The following is a 6660-nucleotide window of genomic DNA, read 5'->3' on the forward strand; positions in this document are numbered from 1 at the left end:
GGAGGACCCAGCCCTAGCCGGGCAGGGCCCACGGCTGGGCAGAGCAGGGTTGTGGGGAGCCAGAGACCAGCCCTGATGCAGCATCACTGGGGCAGCAGACTGATGTCCCCGGGGGTCTGACATGGGGTCTGGAGCTATAGGCTGGGTTGGGGCAACCCCAGGGAGAAGCTGGTTGGGGACAGCAAGGGCCAGCAGTGCCTGGTGAAGCAGGCAGCTCTCCTGCCACAGGACCACACACACACACAGAGATCCCCGACACTTCTAAAGGGCAGGTTTCCAGACTGCCTTATGGTTTGTGCCCAAGAAGTTTATCAGATGCTATTTTTCTCAACTTACTACCAAGCATTTAAAGGAGGTTTCTGGAACAAAAGAAGATGAGCTTCCCCAGATGCAGTGTGTTTCAGGATCACAAGCTTGCAGTACCATTTTCTCATGCTGTATTTTCTTAGTTACATCTTCCACCTTGCTGCTGCACTGCCTGCACATCAGCTTTCTCAATGGGACTGTTTTCTTCTCCTTTGATTAGCGTCAGAAGCCCTAGACTTCTACTTTCTCAGCTTCTTTAAACAAAAACCTGAAGAGAGATCTGGACTGTCAATGTTTGCTCTCTGTTCAGCTTTCCTCCCCTCACTCTCTTCAGCTTCATACATGGTTTTTCTCCTGTCAGCTTCAGGGAAAATACTTGTGAAAACAGTTTCTCCCAACAACTACTACAAGACGGGGTCTCCCACCCAGACACAGTGAAAGAATGATCAGAGAATTCACCGCCTTCAAACACAATGCACGACTTGTAACTTGCCTTTCTGCAAAAGCAGGTGCCATAAAACCGATGCGGACTGGCAAAGGGCTCAATGGAGCTCCGTCTTCCAGGATGCAATTACAATATAATGGAGAGGGAGAAATGTGGCTCACTCTTAGACCCTGTATTGCTATACTTCATGCTGGGATGCGTTCAAATGTTATGACTGATAGGAGTCTGTTAAAAACTTAGGTATGAAGAAAAAAAAAAAACCAAGATGCATTCATTCCAATTAGCAGAATGAGGAATTTTAATTCAAATGCTCCCCAAATTTGATAAGAAGCCACAGAGAACAATCTCTTTCGGCTAGTTTGAGACAGTATGAAGTGGCTATCAATTATAAGGATAGTTATGCTTCAAAACTAGACTCGGATCCTCAAACATATTTTGTGCCATTAATGGAGTTCCTTGGAGCTCAAATGTGCACAACAACCCTTTTCCACTAGTATCTGACTTATCCAGGGCCACCTCAGTCAAGCTCAGAAACTCAATTTCAACACACGGCCTTCACAAGCTTCAAGAGAATAACATGGCTAGGGTTAAGTTTTGAGGCTGGAATTTTACCTGACTGCAACCACTTGCAACAGAAATAAGAACTATAACTATCTGGACCGGTACAGGGCCTATCAAAGCGTTCACTAGCTTGTGCTTTGGGAGGACTTTCCTCTCGGAAGATCAATACACAGATACACAGTAGCCCCCTCCAGAGCATGAAAGGGGGTATTCCCTTGCTACTGAAAGAACTCAGCAGCTCATGACCCAGCAAGTGATGGGTACGTCACAAGAAGAGAGGACTTCCCACTCCCCGAGACAGACAGCATTAATAAGAATTGCGGAATTAGGCTAACTTGCAGTCATATCCTCCATGTCCATCCAGACCACAGCAATGATGTTACTAGGCTGAGACAGATAGGTCATGCCCATCTCCAAAAGGCATCTCATCAGGACTGGGATGGCCTAGCTCTCTCTTTGTGTATTTACATAAGCACACCATCTCCTTTTATATGCCCCAGCTACCATCAGGGAAGATTTCACGGTCCTTATAGTACTGTATAGGCAACTTCATAAACCTTACTCTAAATAAATCTTCACCTTGCTGTCTGGATTTCTGGACACCTTATCACAGACTCACAACTGTAAATATCTCTACAACCAACTTCTCACAAGGAGATCAGAAGAATTAGCTAAGTGTTCCCCAGAGAGAACATACCTATATAACTGTCAAAGTCAGAGGAGTTTTGCGCTCACCACTTCCCAAAACACAAGCTGGAAAAACCCCAGTATTAATACCTAGGGACACCTACACTTTAAGCTGCGAAACCATAGCCCCACGATTCTTGGACCAGTTTTAAAAGAATGTCCAAAATGCTCAAAAGCATCTCTGTAGAGCTCAAAGAACACGATCTTCCTCTGAAGACTCAAAAGAACAGCTGTGCCAAGTCAGGCTGAAGGACTGTCAGGTCCAGTATCCTACCTCCGAACAGTAAGGTCCATTAATATACATGCCTACAAGCGAACACAATAGATAGGAGGAAAGCTTGTTGCAACACTTCTCTCGTAAAATCTCCCTGAGTCTAGAGATCTGTGGCTGAAGGATTTCCTGAGCCAGAAATAGTATTTTTTTTAATGGCTGTGAGACATTTTTATTCTGTTTGCCCAATCATTTTTTTAACTCATGTAAACTTTTAACACCCACAACTTGAAGATTCACAATTTAATTAAACGTGTTTTCTGAACAAAACCAAAAACCCCTCCTAATGCTTCTGAACTTCCTACTTGCTACCTTTAAAATAAACTAGCTGATAGATTTCTTAGCACTCCCCAGTTTTTGCATTATGTGATACTGAACAATTGCTCATCCTTGCCATGTTATTCTACTGTATTTACAGACCTCTTCTATGTCCCACTCAATCATGTCTTTTCCACTCTGAAGAGGCTGAGTCTATTCAGTCATTCTAACTGAGAAGCTCTTCAAGAAGCCCTCCTCTTGATCACCACATCTTCCTCTCTGAATCTTTTCTAGTTCTGTTAGAGGCTTTCTTGAGGAGGGGGAAGAAAAAGAAAGAAATACACCAGAACTGCACACAGTATTTAAGTTGCAGATGGTGCTGTGGCTATATAACAGTGTATATATACGCCATCATATTCTTTTCCTGATAACTTCTAACATTCCCTTCCCTGCCTTGTTTTTTCTACTGCAAATACACACCGAGCTAAATGTTTTTACAGAGCTATCCAAGTTATACTAGCCAGTCCAGATGCTACCATCCCACATGTGGAAGAAAGGAACAATCCAACTTTCAGTGTAACTCTCGATCCCGTCTGCTATCCTACTACCCAGCCACTAAGAGTAACCGGTCCTTCTACAGCCTTTACTACCCCAAATAATCTAGCATTGCCAGCAAACCTCATTAACTCACCATTCACCTGTTTTCCAGATCATCAGCCCAGATTCTATGGAACTCACTTCAGGAGACTTATTATTTCTTTCTAGCCTACATTTCCTACAATTTGAGTAGTTACTCCGCTCTGTAAGGGCTTTCCCTTATTCATGACAGCTCAGGTTCTTTAAAAGCTTCGGGTGAAGGATCTTGCCCACTTCTTTTTGCAAATCAACAACCTGCTTTGTCCACTTACTGACTTCTTCAGACAACTGCAAAAGATATGCAAGGCATGCCTTCACTTTACCAAAAACCATTCTTCCCTGACATTTACCTGCGCATTCGTCTATTTTGTCCTTCGCTGCTTCTGCCCTTTTGCCCCACAGACTTACTAGCCTGCATTTCCCCAAACCTCGCTACAGTAGCGAAGCGAGATCTTTCAGTCATAACTCAAGCAGGAGCCCATGCTTTCTCAGCACACTAATGCTCATTTGTTAAAACTGTCAAACCAAGGGCAAGAAATAGACTCCACACCTGCACTGGAAAACACTGGCCATACCAAACTGCTCTGTGCAAGGCATCAGTGTTGAGGCTGTGGCTTCCTACACTAGGCACGTTGAGAGCTGAATGTAAATACTGCCTGGGAAAACGTAACCGTGATCTCACACCTTCTTCCAACCCTGAGAGAACAAAAGAAGGAATTTCCCATGTTCTGTAGTGAAGTTGCTGGGCCTACTAGCAAGGACTTGGCATGATCTGGACAGGCCGCTTTGTATGAATACAGAGAAGTGCAGGACTCTCTTCCTCCTTCAGCAAACAAATGCAAGATTTTCAATCTTTAACACACAGCTTGGCAAAATAAAAGGTTTTGCTAGATGTACCGAAGAGGAGTCAGTAACAGTATCCCAGTGCTTTCCATTCCCTTTTGCTTCTTTATGATGAAGATGAAAATAAATGATTAATAAAGATATCTGTAACTATTTGACGTATATTAGCACACAAGTAGAAGCCCTTGTGAATCTCAAAAGGGTTTGGGGAATCTTGTTGCACAATCAGGAGCTCTGAACTCCGTAGACACCAAGAGCCCATTCCAGTCCCAGCTCTGCTCTGACAGCTCTCACACCTTGCAAAACCTAGACCATGGTCTCAGAGTCACTCAGCCCTACTGACCAAAAGCCAGGGCCTCAAAAACAGTAGCCCAGGCACCTCTGACACTGCAAGTACTCCACACAGCAACACAGCAAGGCTGCCCATGAACACCAGACTGCAGTCCAAGGAGCCTCAGCCCAAGGCATTTCATACACAGGGGATCCCTCAGAGCCACAGACCTAAAGAGGTTACAGAGATGACGGGAAAAGATGTTTAAAATTGATCACTTCAATAGAAACCTGTATACGTAACCAGAAGAGTCACTGAGAGCTACAGCTTACCCGAAAATGTTGCTTTCAGCAAGTACATGTTTTCTGACTTAAAAGAAATACACATTCCATTGGAAATTCTCCAGCCAGCACAACGCTCAGAGATACAACTTCTGTCTTGCTTACACAGGAAAGGACTTTAATCAGTGCCATACAAGTATAATAGGCAAGGATACATCATGAAGACACCATTATTACACCACAAATACAACCTGATCTGAAAATGTGTATCACTCAGTTTAAGTCAAGCAAAAAAATTATTCACAACAGAAGCATCTGGTTTGGAACATAAAGAATTATACCAGCACAAACCACTCATACCCAAATTTCCCCCGCTCATCTTTGCAGTAACTTTGCAAATCTACAAACAGCACTGTTTTGAAAGTCCTGTTCTATTGTTTCCACAAACAACGTCTCACCAAAATACATACATTACCACACACTGGGACTTGCTAGAAGATCGCAATACGAACATGCAGTGAAGCCCCCGCAGCCACACCTTGTGCCAGCCAGATAAAGCCACCATAAGCATGCTAGAATGTGCTCCAATTACATTTTCACTTTTACACACCCACCTGTCCTCACTGTGCTTATCTGTCTTCATGGGTGCTAGAATTATTTTTTCAGAGTAACACATAACTAACTAGCGATACAAGAGCAAAGAATTAATGCATTATCCATCAAAAAAAGATTAGCCAACAGCAGCATCTCAGGACTTGCAAAAAAGGGAAAGGGTCTCTTAAAGGAACTTAGGGAAGTACTGTGCAATTTACCCAGAAGAAGAAAGAACCTCAGTATGGTGCAGTTCTCTCGTTTCCCTTTGATATTTTTTTTTTTGCAGGATAAAGGCATCCCAAAATGCGCTCTAGCTTGCATGCCATCTGTCCTGCATAATTTTGGGTGGGAGAGAAAAAGCAGTACAAGCCCTTAAAAAAAATGTAGTCTCCGCATCATTACAGGAAAAAGTGAAGGATACGAGAGCTGCTCATAAGCTATAAAAAAAGTAATGCCAGCACCCTGAGTTGGAAGACAGGAATGGCATCAGACAAATCCTAGCCTACAGTAAACTCCCAAACTCCAACACGCAGTGCTGCCCTCTCCACCACAACTCCTCTTTCTTCCCCACAGCCATAGAATCCATCAGTCCCCTCGTTTCACTGTTAAGCTCCCTCCCATACTTCTTGCTTATGTTTCTTTCCCCTTATACACATTCCACACACCCGTTTTCCTTCTCTCCCCTCCCAAACACCATGTCCTCTTCACGTGGCCTTGTCCAGGCACACAGGTCTTATCCTCCAGGGCATTCACACAAAGACCCCAACCCACCTATTCACAGAAGGAGACTCTTGACCCTTCACTTCCAGCCTCCTTCTCTTCCACCACACTGCCTCTGTGCCTCCACATACTCCCTCTACTCATCAAACACCCAAATCTCCTATCCTCTACCCCAAATAATTTCATATACTTCCCCATTCCCTGTGCACCCTGTCCTTCCACACACCCTAAACCTTCTCTCATGCACCTACCCCACACCACGCAGAGCTCCAGTCCCTCATGCACTTACTCCCGTCACAGAGTATCTCTCCCACTTTGCACAGCTTTTTTCCCCCTATTCATCCCAGCCTTCCCCCACCCCGCTTCTGTCTCACCTTGCACAGCACGCTGCCCTCCCTCCCCATGCGCCGCCTCCCATTTCCACTTTGTGCAGCACTAGCTCCCACATGCACCATCCCCAACTCTCCTTTGCACAACACGCTTTTCTGTCTGTTCTGTCCCCCACATCCCTCTGCACAGCACCCTGTCCCCCAGGCACTGACCCTGCACCCCCACTGCACAACACCCTTTTCCCTACAAACGTTGTCCTTACTCCCCTGTGCATCATGCCCGAAATGCCGCCCTCCAGTGCAGCACCCTCACCCCTGAGCCCTGTCCCTGACCCCACACTGCCCACAGCACCCTCACCCCTGTCCCTGACCCCACACTGCCCACAGCACCCTCACCCCTGTCCCCGACCCCACACTGCCCACAGCACCCACGCCCCTGTGCCCTGCGCCCGACCCCA

General features: G+C 45.5%; 1 protein-coding gene across 1 annotated transcript in view; it reads right to left on the reverse strand.

Annotated features, from left to right (window-relative positions):
• The window catches only part of BRF1 (BRF1 RNA polymerase III transcription initiation factor subunit), a 178640-nt gene extending 173214 nt beyond the window's left edge, over positions 1 to 5426 (reverse strand). The window contains exon 1 of the mRNA XM_009644854.2: positions 5372 to 5426. The gene's annotated coding sequence lies outside the window, so the exon portion shown is untranslated. The remainder of the gene's footprint in view (positions 1 to 5371) is intronic.
• Positions 5427 to 6660: the final 1234 nt, after the last annotated feature.

Source organism: Egretta garzetta, unplaced genomic scaffold, assembly GCF_000687185.1.
Source record: "Egretta garzetta isolate BGI_Z169 unplaced genomic scaffold, ASM68718v1 scaffold508, whole genome shotgun sequence".
In the NCBI taxonomy this organism is placed as follows: domain Eukaryota; kingdom Metazoa; phylum Chordata; class Aves; order Pelecaniformes; family Ardeidae; genus Egretta; species Egretta garzetta.